Genomic DNA, 14342 nt, shown 5'->3' on the forward strand with positions numbered 1-14342 from the left:
CTGGTTGCTAAAATTCGAGTAGTTCGTCTAATTTCAGTTTGTGTGACAAAACAAGTATAGAGAATGTAGAGAAACAGTGTACCATCTAAAACGCTGTGAAATATGTTTCCAATAACCAAAAATATTGTATTTTCAGCTGGTGCACAAAACTGAAAGTAAAAGACGCCAAAAATGTAAAATAAACGGGAAGCATAGAAATAGTACACATAGAACAGATCTGCTTCTTAGACTTGCCTTCAATGAGTGACAGCTCTATAACTTACAGTTCTATGTGAATTTGGTCGGGTCGCCCAAATAGTTACATATTGCAGCTTTGAAATGTTGCGACAAGAAGAAGGGGAGGGGGTGTGTGGCAAAGATATAGGCGATGATTTGTTCAACGAAAATGCGCATATGAAAATCATCACTGGCACGCAGAACAGTGGAAATGGTAGGATAAATTGTAAGCTTCCTCAAACTTTATAAAATAGTCTTCATAAAATAAAATCATTGCCTTCACGTTTCCATGGTCAGACTTTGCCTATAGGCTCCTTTGAAGCAAGGTAAGACATGCCTGTAACATGAAATAAAACATTCAGGTTTCAAACAAGTAAGTATGTTTTCAAATGCATACTGCCTCCAGCTCACATTGTTAAGTGGTTGGTGACGCACTGATAGCCTGTTGCCTGCACTTGAATGGTGAATAGGAGCGCTTCAATTACTAGTTGAGAAACAAAAACAGCTCTTAAATAGCGCACAAAAACAGTTAACAAAAATCTGTATTTAGAATTGTTGCGCAATGAATGGTTTTATAAAAGCGTGTTTTATTTCAGCAGCAACCAGCTGAGGAGCTACAGGAGAAATCCCACTCAAAATAGGCTCTGTATGCTGTGCGCGTGATAGTTGTGTTGGATAAATTCAGACCCCTTCACATTTTTGTTACAGCCTTATTCTAAAATATATATGTATTTTTTTAAATGTACTCATCAATCTACACACAATACCCCATAATGACAAAGCGAAAACAGGTTTAGACATTTTTGCAAATGTATTACAAATAAAAACCAGAAATATACAGTGGGGAAAACAAGTATTTGATACACTGCCGATTTAGCAGGTTTTCCTACTTACAAAGCATGTAGAGGTCTGTAATTTGTATCATAGGTACACTTCAACTGTGAGAGACGGAATCTAAAAATCCAGAAAATCACATTGTATGATTTTAAAGTAATTAATTTGCATGACATAAGTATTTGATACATCAGAAAAGCAGAACTTAATATTTGGTACAGAAACCTTTGTTTGCAATTACAGAGATCATATGTTTCCTGTAGGTCTTGACCAGGTTTGCACACACTGCAGCAGGGATTTTGGCCCAATCCTCCATACAGACCTTCTCCAGATCCTTCAAGTTTCGGGGCTGTCGCTGGGCAATACGGACTTTCAGCTCCCTCCAAATATTTTCTATTGGGTTCAGGTCTGGAGACTGGCTAGGCCACTCCAGGACCTTGAGATGCTTCTTACGGAGCCACTCCTTAGTTGCCCTGGCTGTGTGTTTCGGGTCGTTGTCATGCTGGAAGACCCACCCACGACTCCATCTTCAATGCTCTTACTGAGGGAAGGAGGTTGTTGGCCAAGATCTCGCGATACATGGCCCCATCCATCCTCCCCCTCAATACGGTGCAGTCGTCCTGTCCCCCTTTGCAGAAAAGCATCCCCAAAGAATGATGTTTCCACCTCCATGCTTCACGGTTGGGATGGTGTTCTTGGGGTTGTACTCATCCTTCTTCTTCCTCCAAACACGGCGAGTGGAGTTTAGACCAAAAGCTATATTTTTGTCTCATCAGACCACATGACCTTCTCCCATTCCTCCTCTGGATCATCCAGATGGTAATTGGCAAACTTCAGATGGGCCTGGACATGCGCTGGCTTGAGCAGGGGGACCTTGCGTGTGCTGCAGGATTTTAATCCATGACGGCGTAGTGTGTTACTAATGGTTTTCTTTGAGACTGTGGTCCCAGCTCTCTTCAGGTCATTGACCAGGTCCTGCCGTGTAGTTCTGGGCTGATCCCTCACCTTCCTCATGATCATTGATGCCCCACGAGGTGAGATCTGCATGGAGCCACAGACCGAGGGTGATTGACCGTCATCTTGAACTTCTTCCATTTTCTAATAATTGCGCCAACAGTTGTTCCCTTCTCACCAAGCTGCTTGCCTATTGTCCTGTAGCCCATCCCAGCCTTGTGCAGGTCTACAATTTTATCCCTGATGTCCTTACACAGCTCTCTGGTCTTGGCCATTGTGGAGAGGTTGGAGTCTGTTTGATTGAGTGTGTGGACAGGTGTCTTTTATACAGGTAACAAGTTCAAACAGGTGCAGTTAATACAGGTAATTAGTGGAGAACAGGAGGGCTTCTTAAACAAAAACGAACAGGTCTGTGAGAGCCAGAATTCTTACTGGTTGGTAGGTGATCAAATAATTATGTCATGCAATAAAATGCAAATTCATTACTTAAAAATCATACAATGTGATTTTCTGGATTTTTGTTTTAGATTCCGTCTCTCACAGTTGAAGTGTACCTATGATAAAAATTACAGACCTCTACATGCTTTGTAAGTAGGAAAACCTGCAAAATCGGCAGTGTATCAAATACTTGTTCTCCCCACTGTATCTTATTGAAATGTATTACAAATAAAAAATAGAAATACCTTATTTACATAAGTATTCAGACCCTTTGCTATGAGTCTCGAAATTGAGCTCAGGTGCATCCTGTTTCCATTAATCATCCTTGAGATGTTTCTATAACTTAACTGGAGTCCACCTGTGGTAAATGCTATTGATTGGACATTATTTGGAAAGGCACACACCAGTCTATAGCAAAAACCAAGCCATGAGGTCGAAGTAACTGTCCGTAGAGCTCCGAGACAGGATAGTGTCGAGGCACAGATCTGGGGAAGGGTACCAAAAAATGTTGCAGCATTGAATGTCCCCAAGAACACAGTGGCCTCCATCATTCTTAAAATGGAAGACATTTGGAACCAACAAGACTCTTCCTAGAGCTGACCACCCAGCCAAAACTGAGCAATCGGGGGAGAAGGGCCTTAGTAAGGGAGGTGACCAAGAACCCGATGGTCACTCTGACAGATCCCCAGAGTTCCTATGTGGAGATGGGAGAACCATCCAGAAGGACAACCATCTCTGCAGCACTAAACAAATCAGGCCTTTATGGTAGAGTGGCCAGACGGAAGCCACTTCTCAGTAAAAAAGCACATGACAGCCCGCTTGGAGTTTGCCAAAAGGCACCTAAAGGACTCTCAGACCATGAGAAACAAGATTCTCTGGTCTGATGAAACCAAGATTGAACTCTTTGGCCTGAATGCCAAGCGTCACGTCTGGAGGAACCTGGCACCATCCCGACGGTGAAGCATGGTGGTGGCAGCATCATGATGTGGGGATGTTTTTCAGCGGCAGGTACTGGGAGACTAGTCAGGGTTGAGGGAAAGATGAACGGAGCAAAGTACAGAGAGATCCTTGATGAAAACCTGCTCCAGAGCGCTCAGGACCTCAGACTGGGGCGAAGGTTCACCTTCCAACAGGACAACAACCCTAAGCACACAGCCAAGACAACGCAGGAGTGGCTTCGGGACAAGTGGCCCAGCCAGAGCCCAAACTTGAACCAGATCAAACACCTAGCGAATATGTAAATGTGATTTCAGCTTTTTTTTTATATATATACATTTGCAAAAATATCTAAAAACCTGTTTTGCTTTGTCATTATGGGGTAATTGTGTAGATTGATGAGGGGGATTTTTTTTTTTTTTTAATCAATTTTAAAATATGGCTTAAATCTTAACAGAATGTGGAAGAAGTAAAGGGGTCTGAATACTTTTCGAATGCACTATATTATTTTCCCTAATCCTACCACCCCAGCCCTAATTGGAGTAAACTAATGGACAACAATACTTAGGCTTCTACTTCCAACTTATACATACATACATACATACTATATACATTTTACGGACACAGTATATTTTACAATAGTTATATTTTTTGTTTGTTTTAGTCCCACCCTTCAGCTACCCTCAACCCCTCCCATCCATCTATGAAGACCATCCAGTTTTGATTTCTAATTGCCATATATTTTCCCATTGTGCTGTGATGTTTAACAAAAGTTCTGAACCTTTCTATTCTTATAGTTTCTTCAGATTGTAAATTAAAACAAACATTTTTGCTAAGAGTATTATTATATTATTGATTGATTGACTTTTCAAATGTTGCGAATTTTGTGATTGATGGTTTTAAACCACCAGGAGTTCAGCGGCTACAGCCGTTCAATCGATAAAAACAAAGCCAAATACCAGTGAATTGAAAATGTGTCCCATCTATCTTGCTATGCAGGTGGCTAGCAAGCAGCTCACGGTCTCAGATTAGGTAATTATTTGCTGGAAACGGTGCAGTTTGTCCTCCTATCACTAGAGTAACTAATCAACACCAAACATAACATTACAATGTAACCCAACTCAGGTGTAGGCCTACCTTAGAAGTAAGCTATGTTCTTAGACTAGTGTAGCTTTCTGTGTTACAGTTCAGACTTAGTGAGAAGTCTGTGTCAGGCTGTGTGTGTTAGGCTGTGTGTGTGTGTGTGTTGGTGGGGATGCGGTGTGAGTGTGTTAGGATGTGTCTGGGTTGTGTGGTGTGTGTTTGTATGCAGATGGCATGGGCACAGGTTTGGGTGTATTATTTGGCACTCTAGGTCTAATCACCCTGCTCTTTGTTCATGATTATGTAACCCCAATTATATGTACTCTTATCACCCCTGGTGTGTTTATGGGTGGCACCTTACTCCACAGTGTAAACATGAATCGTTGAAGCAAACAGCACTGTACACTTTGTTGTATTCTATTTTCTTCTTTATTATCCTGTACATATGTACAGTGCATTCGGAAAGTATTCAGACCCCTTGACTTTTTTCCACATTTTGTTACGTTACAGCCTTATTCTAAAATGTATTAAATTGTTTTTTTCTCATCAATCTACACACAATACCCTATAACGACAAAGCAAAAATAGGTTTTTAGAAATGTTTGCTCATTTATATTTATTAAAAATGTACATTTACATAACTATTCAGTGCCTTTGAAAAACATCCCTACAGCATGATGCTGCCACAACCATGCTTCACCGTAAGGATGGTGCCAGGTTTCCTCCAGATGAGACATTTGGCATTCCGTCGACACAATCCTGTCTCGGACCTCTACGGACAATTCCTTTGACCTCAAGGCTTGGTTTTGCTCTGACATACAGTCAACTGTGGACCTTATATAGACAGGTGTGTGCCCAAATCATGTCCAATCAATTGAATTTACCACAGGTGGACTTCAATCAAGTTGTAGAAACATCTCAAGGATGATCAATGGAAACAGGATACACCCGAGCTCAATTGAGTCTCATAGCAAAGGGTCTGAATACTTATGTAAATAAGGTATCTCTTTTCACTTTGTCATTATGGGGTATTGTGTGTAGATTGCTTAGGATTTTTTATTGTATTTAATCAATTTTAGAATAAGGCTGTAACGTAACAAAATGTGGAGAAAGTAAAGGGGTCTGAGTACTTTCTGAAGGCATTGAATATAACCTGTTACTAATGATGCTGCTGCATTATGTTGGTGTTAGGCCACACTATGACCATAAAATATAATGTAAAAAACGTGTTGAATGTAAGAATCCAGACAGGTGATTTGGTGCCATTATTGACTATGGATTAACATTGACCAGTCCGCAACCATTTGACCTTTTCCGATCACTTGAAAATAAGATCTCAGTCCCATCCTCATGAAATAAAGTGTTGCGTGTTCCTGAGAAGCTTCTATATGACATGGAATACAAAGTATAACACCTGAACCACAGTTTCATTTTGACCCCTAACACCCTACAAAATGGTAGATGGCGTAGGTGATTTATGGCGAGTTCCCCTCAGATGATAGCATCATGGATGCTTCTTTGTGATTTGTTTGTTTTGTCAGTGGTCTTGGTGCACTGGAAATGTAATCCTGCACACAGAGGAATATTCCAGGTAGATCCACACACAGAGATTCCTCTCTTACATTATGAATCAACAGATACCTGCCCACTTATAAAAGGCCCTGACTGAGAAGACACCCAAGTGCATTCAAGTATTCAATCATTGCTGCTGTTGCACATAATGTTTGCCATGCAACAGATTGCCTTTGTTTTAGTTTTTTACATTACAGGAGGTATCAGTAGACTTGTTAATGAAAAAGGCAAAAAAATCGGGATCCCTGTTCAAGCAAAGTATAATAAACTTTAAAACGAGGCGAGTGTCACTGTCAAAGGCCAATACGCATTGTATCACTGACCGTGTACAATACTACAGTACAATATTTCTAACAACCATACATACAAAGACAGTTATTTTACCAACAACAGATATCCACCCACCTGAGGAAAACGAGATGAGAAAAACAGCAAACGCAAGCTCGCTAGCGGCTCCCATTTTCAATCCAATTGAAATCCTTTTTATTTCCGGGAAATAAACACAACACACAGTTGCAAAGGTTTGCTCCTCCACTGTGTGTTGTGAAGGTCTGTGCAAAAATGACAAATGTAACTAGCCAGCTAGTTTGCAAGCTAGTATTGTCAACATAGTGCGGTATTGACACTGACTTTCCAGTTGGCAGGTGTTTGTTGAGAAGACCCACTCCAAAATATCCACTGCACTGGCCAGCCAATAGACTTGCTACTACACAGTTTAAGGTCCTGAAGAATTATGTCCAAACATGTGGAAGAGGTGAGGGATACTTGTGTAGCTAACTAGAGGCTACAAAATGGTTAAAATCGTAGCTGACTGACTTGTTGCAGGTTGGTCTAACTATCCATCTAGTTAGCTGGTAGCATGTTACAGTAGTAGCTAGCAAGATTACTAGGCAACTATTCTACTGTGCGTAAGATTAATGTTAGCTTTCTTTACATTCATTTTTGTTAACTTACCTAGTTAGACTAATACCAGGTAAAGTATCTAAGCAGTCAAATTAGCAACAATATCATGGAACATAGCTAATTAACCCTCAATCTTGAGATATGCACGTTAGCTAGTTAGCTGGTTAGCTAGCTTCAGGTAGTTTAAATCGCTACTTTGTTTGCTAGCTATCGTAAATGACCTAGCTAACTAGCTAGATAAGAAAGAGTTCCACATCTCGAAGACGTTTCGATGCACCACATTTCGTGGACTAACGTTATATTTGATAAATCTCATATTTTGGTCCTCACAACGTTGTCATCTTCCAAAATGTAACGCACATAATCCGATTCCGAACAGAAACATTGTATTTCCCATTCCCGATGGATTGCAATGTGTTCTGTGAGTTGGCTTTAGCGAGCTAGTTGAGCACACCGTAAAAGCTGGCAACCAGTGTCTGTAAAAATCTTATCCAATTGCAGTTTTGGAGCAACCAAGATTTCATAACAAACGTCGTTGGGAAACGCACGTTAGATCAACAGCGAATTCGTTTTGTCAACACGCTGCTGTCATGTCATGAGTGTATCCAAGACAAGAACGGCAGTACAGCATTTTCCCAAGCGTGCGATGTCCTCAACGTTTTCCTCTTCTGTGACCAGTGCCACAGTTTCAAGATGGCGTTTGGTGAGGATTGTCTTTGTTTTTTTCTTTACTCCACCCTCAGACCCCTCCCCTCCGTTTACTCGAACCCCCTCTCGTCAAATTGAAAGCGAGCTCAGCAGCCTAAAGATGACTGGAATCCAATCAGAGAGGAAGAGAACCGTTCATATATTTGGGGTACATCTCAATAGTCTTCGTGGATTCCTCCTTTTATGTAATCGCGTAAAGGCGAAATAAATATGATGGATTCTTATAGGAAGTTGTTTTACCTGTCCTGCTCCGTTTCAGATCAACCCATGAAGGAAGAGAGACAATGCCAAAAAGCCATAGCTGACTAAACTCAACTCCATGAAGGAAGTTTCCCAGTAAGCAAAATGACATTAAAAATACGTATTTTAGATATATTTTCCAGATGTTGACATCAGGTGCATTTTAGGTGCGGAATGAAAGGTGAAAATACGTATTTTTCCGGACGTACAAAATACGTATTTTCCAGATGTCGAAAATACATATTTTCCGGATGTCGAAAATACGTATTTTGTGGAAGTTGAAAATACTTAATTTCCAGACGTTGAAAATAAAAAATGTACGGACGTTGAAATCAGGTGCATTTTAGGGGTTGAATGAAAGGTGAAAATATGTATTTTCCTGACGTTGATTCTATGGCCAAATTTCAACTGCAGAAAGTATTCAGACCCCTTTACTTTTTCCATATTTTGTTAGGTTACAGCCTCATTCTAAAATTGATTTTAAACATGATTTTCTCATTAACACACATTACCCCATAATGACAAAGCATAAGCAGGTTTTTAGAATTTTTTGCACATTTATTAAAAGTATAAACCTGAAATATCACATTTACATAAGTATTCAGACCCTTTACTCAGTACTTTGTTGAAGCACCTTTGGCAGCGATTACAGCGCATCGAGTCTTCTTGGGTATGATGCTACAAGCTTGGCACACCTGTATTTGGGGAGTTTCTCCCATTCTTCTCTGCAGATCCTCTCAAGCTCTGTCAGGTTGGATGGGGAGCGTTGCTGCTCAGATATTTTCAGGTCTCTCCAGAGATGTTAGATTGGGTTCAAGTCCGGGTTCTGGCTGGGCCACTCAAGGACATTCAGAGCCACTCCTGCGCTGTCTTGGCTGTGTGCTTAGGGTCGTTGTCCTGTTGGAAGGTGAACCTTCACCCCAGTCTGAGGTCCTGAGCGCTCTGGAGCAGGTTTTCATCAAGGATCTCTCTGTACTTTGCTCCGTTAATCTTTTCCTCGATCCTGACAAGTCTCCCAGACCCTGCCGCTGAAAAACATCCCTACAGCATGATACTGCCACCACCATGCTTCACCATAGGGATGGTGCCAGGTTTCCTCCAGACGTGACGCTTGGCATTCAGGCCAAAGAGTTCAATCTTGGTTTCATCAGACCAGAGAGTCTTTAGGTACCGTTTATGAAAATAAAATGTGGAAAAAGTGAACGGGTCTGAATACTTTCCCGAATTCAGAAAGTATCCAGACCCGTTCAGTTTTTCCACATTGTGTTATGTTACAGCCTTATTCTAAAATAAATTAAATTATTTCCCCCCCCCCCATCAATCTACACACAATACCCCATAATGAAAAAGTGAAAATAGGTTCTTAGACATTTTTGCAAATATATTAAAAATAAAAAACTTAAATACGGTATTTACATACAGTACCAGTCAAATGTTTGGACACACCTAATCATTCCAGGGTTTTTCTTAATTTTTTACTATTTTCTACATTGTATGAGTAAGTGTGTCCAAACTTTTGACTGGTAGTGTAAGTATTCAGACCCTTTGCTATGTGACTCGAAATTGAGCTCAGGTGTATCCTGTTTCCAATGATCGTCCTTGAGATGTTTCTACAACTGATTGGAGTCCACCTGTGGTAAATTAAATTGATTGGACATGATTTGGAAAGGCACACACCTGTGTATATAAGGTCCCACAGTTGACAGTGCATGTCAGAGCGAAAACCAAGCCATGAGGTTGAAGGAATTGTCCGTAGAACTCCAAGACAGGATTGTGTCGAGGTACAGATCTGGGGAAGGGTACCAAAAAATATCTGCAGCACTGAAGGTCCCCAAGAACACAGTGGCCTCCATCATTCTTAAATGGAAGAAGTTTGGAACTACCAAGAGTCTTCCTAGAGCTGGCCGCCCGGCCAAACTGAGCAATCGGGGGAGAAGGGCCTTGGTCAGGGAGGTGACCAAGAACCCGATGGTCACTCTGACAGAGCTCAAGAGTTCCTCTGTGGAGATGAGAGAACTCCCAATAATTTATTGGGTAAAACACCAACGTTTGGCATCAGTGTGCCTTCTTCAGCCTTCTTCAGGGAATCCAATTTGTGCAATATGTTACATATTTGTTGTTCTTAAGATCTCAGAGCACATCTTTAATATAGGAAAGCGGAGTCAACTGAAGATTGCAACAGCATATTTATTATTGCTCCCATGCCACATGCACTTATGTTATCTTTTTCAAAAGCTTTAAAACTGGCAGCAATGATGTTCAAAGTAGTCCAACCTACAGAATAAACCAACAGACCACTTCAACTACAATAACATTCTCAATAACAGTTACAATATTGTTTTTATTGCTATGACTGTTATAATTTTACAAAATAATTTTTATTGCTATGACTGTTATATTTTTGTTTGTGTACCGTAGCTGAATGCAGGTACTAAATAACAGCATCTGCTGAATGACCAAAATGTAAACACTTGCAAAGCATGCTGGTATTATCCTAATGAACTCTGCCCTCAAAGTACAAATTTGCTCGGTGCAGATCAGATCCAAATCTGAACGAATCATAGACGTCTAGCCTATGTTTCACAAGTTTGAACATCACAGTATAGTACGGCACAGTAGAGCACATTAGAGTTTTATTCAGTAAACTAAATTATAGTAGAGTAGAGTAGAGTACGGTACAATACAGTATGGTAAAGTACTCTACAGTTTAATTTAGTAGAGTACAGTACAATAGAGTAAAGTAGGGTACAATACAGTACACTATACTTTTCTTTACTATGCTCTACTGTATTGTACTGTACTATACTCTACTTTTATTTACTGTACTGTACTGTGCTCTACTGTATTGTACTGGACAATACCCTACTTTTCTTTACTGTACTGTGTACTGTACTGTGATGTACTGTACTCTGCTGTGCTCTACTCTACAGTATTGTGCTGTACTGTGCTGTTCAAACTTGTGAAACATAGATGTCTATGATTGGTTCAGATTTGGTCCGGTCTGGACTGGGCCAAATCTGAACCAATTATAGACGTCTATGTTTGGGCCAAATAACGTCTGTAGACGTTGAAATCAAGGCCGGTCCAGACAGGACAAAATCTGAACCAAACACAGCCGTCTCCTTGGACGTTGAAATCAAGGCCTATCCGGATTACACCAAAAAAAAGACTTCTGGTAAAAAAAGGCTTCCAAAAGATGTTGCTGTCAGTAAATGCTTAGTGGGTTTTGATTAACTCCACCAACGGAGTGGAACAGAGATAAAGATTGTCTATTATATTGACAAGATATTTGAGTGACCGCTCTAACAATGGAAATACATGTCCTCAAAGATGGAAAGCAAGCAGGAGGAGGCGAGATCAGGTGGGACCATTCTAGCCAATTAGAGGGCAGATACGCATGTGAACAACAGGCCATAGAGCTAGATAGAGGAATCATCTTTGTATCTGTGCCATTATAGCATATGTGACAGCATGGGCAATGCCATTGAGGCAATCTCCTTTTTAAAGTAGTCCATTTTACTCTTCATCATTGGCTGATTGCTCCCAACTCATAGGAATCCCTACCCAAATGACTACTTTAAAATGGTGGAAGCCCTCAATGGCAATGTCCATGCTAAATCAGGTTATATCCATGATGAGACCTCTATCTATATGACAACAAGCAAAACTCAGATATAAAGTAGGTTTTTTTTCTTCAAAGTTCCCGAAATGCCACTTGTGTCCACTTATATCAGTGCATTCGCCTCACATAGCAAATTAGCAATTACATTTTTTGTTGACCAAATTCGAAACTCTCTCATTGACCTCCATATAAAAAATCCTCACTTCTTCTTCTTATTTTATGGCAGATGGCATCCAATATGATGCATTAAAGCACCCAACTGAACTATAGTATAAATCCATTACACTTTACGATACAAAAAAGGGGAAATGGGAGAAATTAAATAAGAAATAAAAAATGTAACATATATTTTTCATTAACCTACCAACTAACCCTACACTCATTTAAACCCACCACCTTATTCCACTACTTTAACCCTATCTGATCCTACCCCAGGCCAACGACCTGAGAGGACGGGACACTACCACTCAACACACCCTGTAACTCTTCTGAAGTCAAATCTAGTAACCCCAAGTACTTCTCTGCAGCTGCCACCAGAACATCTATTTTCTGTGACTTACGTTCCATCTCTGCGGTACAGTTGATAACGATTGCTATGAATGCTAAGAAGCCAAACTTACTGTATCACTCATTGGCCTATCCCTCTGTTCTGGCACAGATCTACTATTCACAGGGATCCTCTCAGAATCCCTCACCCTTGATCCACCCTCCTCTACTTTCTTCACTGCCTCAGAATACGACATCTTCTGCACTACTCTGACCCTGACCCTGGCCACCTCAACCTGCCTCTAACGGACCGGACACCTCCGATCCCTAGTAACATGGGCACCCTTACAGTTGAGACACACAACTTTTCCACCGAAACTACACATTCCTCTGTCCCATGTCCTCCTGCACACTTCCCACATCTTGGAATCTCCCTCCTACACACTTCTGTGACATGCCCATAAACGAGACACCTATAACACCGCAGTGTATTCGGCACAAAAGCTCTAACAGCATAACTCATATATCTTAACATGACTTTGTTAAGTAAAGATTCTGAATCAAAGCAAAAAAAACGGACTGTGTCACCTCTGTTTCACCATGCGCCCCCACCGGAGCTACGTCGCACCAAACAGCGAGCGTCACAAACACCAGGAATCTTCTACTTAAATTGCTCCACCTCCACACAACGCTACCCCAGAAATCACTCCCTTCAATGATGCCCTGTACTTAAGCGCAAAGCAAGATACAGGTCTTTCCCCGAGTTGCGTCGCATGGAGCGCCTGCGTCTTCTGATCTGAAGAAACACAAACAAACATCACAAGTCTACTTAAGGTTACCTTCACCAACTCAACAGCACCCACCATCTTTTCCACCCGTCTTTTCCACCCATGGATCAGCCAAAAGGCCTGGTTCACCCTCTTCAAAAATCTCACTCCCACTGGACAAAACATAACTTTATCATAACCATGTCCATCAATGCAAGGCTCGGCTCCAAGCTCCTCACAACACCTTCTACCCCTTCCATTTCACCTCCAGAACTCAAACTAGCGTCCGGCCCACTGTGTTTGAACTTGACAACCATCTTCCTCGACATACCCTCTACCTTGTTATTGCTAGCTTCAACAGATTCAAACCTTTCCTCTGCCTCCCTCAGTCTTTTCAACCTCCTCTCTCTTTCCCTCCAATCCTCCTCCCTTAACCAATTACCTGACCAATTACCTGACAATATTACACTTTTCCAAGCCGAAATCTATTTTTAGCATCCTCAAGAGACATGCTAAGCCCCGTACTCCCTCCACTTCAAACTAAGTAAAGCCTTCGGTCAAGAAGCCAGCCTCTCAAAACCATGTTGTTTATAAACCCTCCATCTTGGGCTTATTTTCATGGACAGATTTTGGGCAGAGTAAAACCTCTCGCTTCCGACTACATCAGTTCACCCAAGGTCAATACTTCAATTTTTTTTAGTGATGAAACACTTACCTTGTAACTATGTTTGTCCTATGTAGTTGCGTGCCTTGTTTTGTTTGCTGAAATCCATACTTTTTCAATAAATGTTAATCAAATACAACCACCAACTGTTTCCTTGTTGAGATTCAATTTTCACATGCACATTTGCGCTGAGTTGCGCCTAGAGTCTTAGAGCAACAGCAATGAGAAAACAGTCGGTGGTTGTATTTGATTAACATTTATTGAAAAAGTATGGATTTCAGCAACAAGGAAAGGCACGCAACTCATAGAGGACAAACATAGGTACAAGTTAAGCATTCATAATTATTATTTTTGAAGTACTGACCTTGGGCGAATTGATGTAGTCGGAGCTGAATTCCACAAAGCCTGGTCTCCGCTCCACTCCATTGGAGGAGTTCATCATAAACTTCCTTCACCATGGAGTGGAGTTTAGTCAGCTAACCCCCCTGGAGTTGATTGAAATGTCAATGGTAAGTGGAGCAAGGAAAGGTGTAGGCCTACCACATGCAGGATCATGGGTTTTTACAATTTCATTATGGTGGACTGGTGGATAATGATTTGGGTGAAAGAAGTAATCAGAGCCGGATGTGCTGTGCTTGCATGAACGTTTGTCTCATGATCACAGCCTCCCGAGGCTTATTGTAGTGTTCCCATTGTATTTTCAAATCCAAATCAAATTGTATTTGTCACGTACCCAGTTTACAGCAGGTATAAACAATGCATTGAAATGCTTACTTATTCACATACAGTGTATGTGAGTAATATGGGAAGAGGAAAGGATTGTCTTTATCTCCTCTCTACCTCATTGTGTATGACTGAGTTCATTTACTCTGAGACGTGTCTCAGGGCAATAAATGTATTTGCCTCCTGCATGTTGGTA

The 14342-nt window shown here is 41.0% G+C and overlaps 1 pseudogene; it reads right to left on the bottom strand.

The window, feature by feature from the left end:
• The window catches only part of LOC123486228, a 50198-nt pseudogene extending 36336 nt beyond the window's left edge, over positions 1 to 13862 (bottom strand).
• Between the last annotated feature and the right edge of the window lie 480 nt (positions 13863 to 14342).

This window comes from Coregonus clupeaformis, unplaced genomic scaffold (genome assembly GCF_020615455.1).
Source record: "Coregonus clupeaformis isolate EN_2021a unplaced genomic scaffold, ASM2061545v1 scaf1074, whole genome shotgun sequence".
Lineage (NCBI taxonomy): Eukaryota > Metazoa > Chordata > Actinopteri > Salmoniformes > Salmonidae > Coregonus > Coregonus clupeaformis.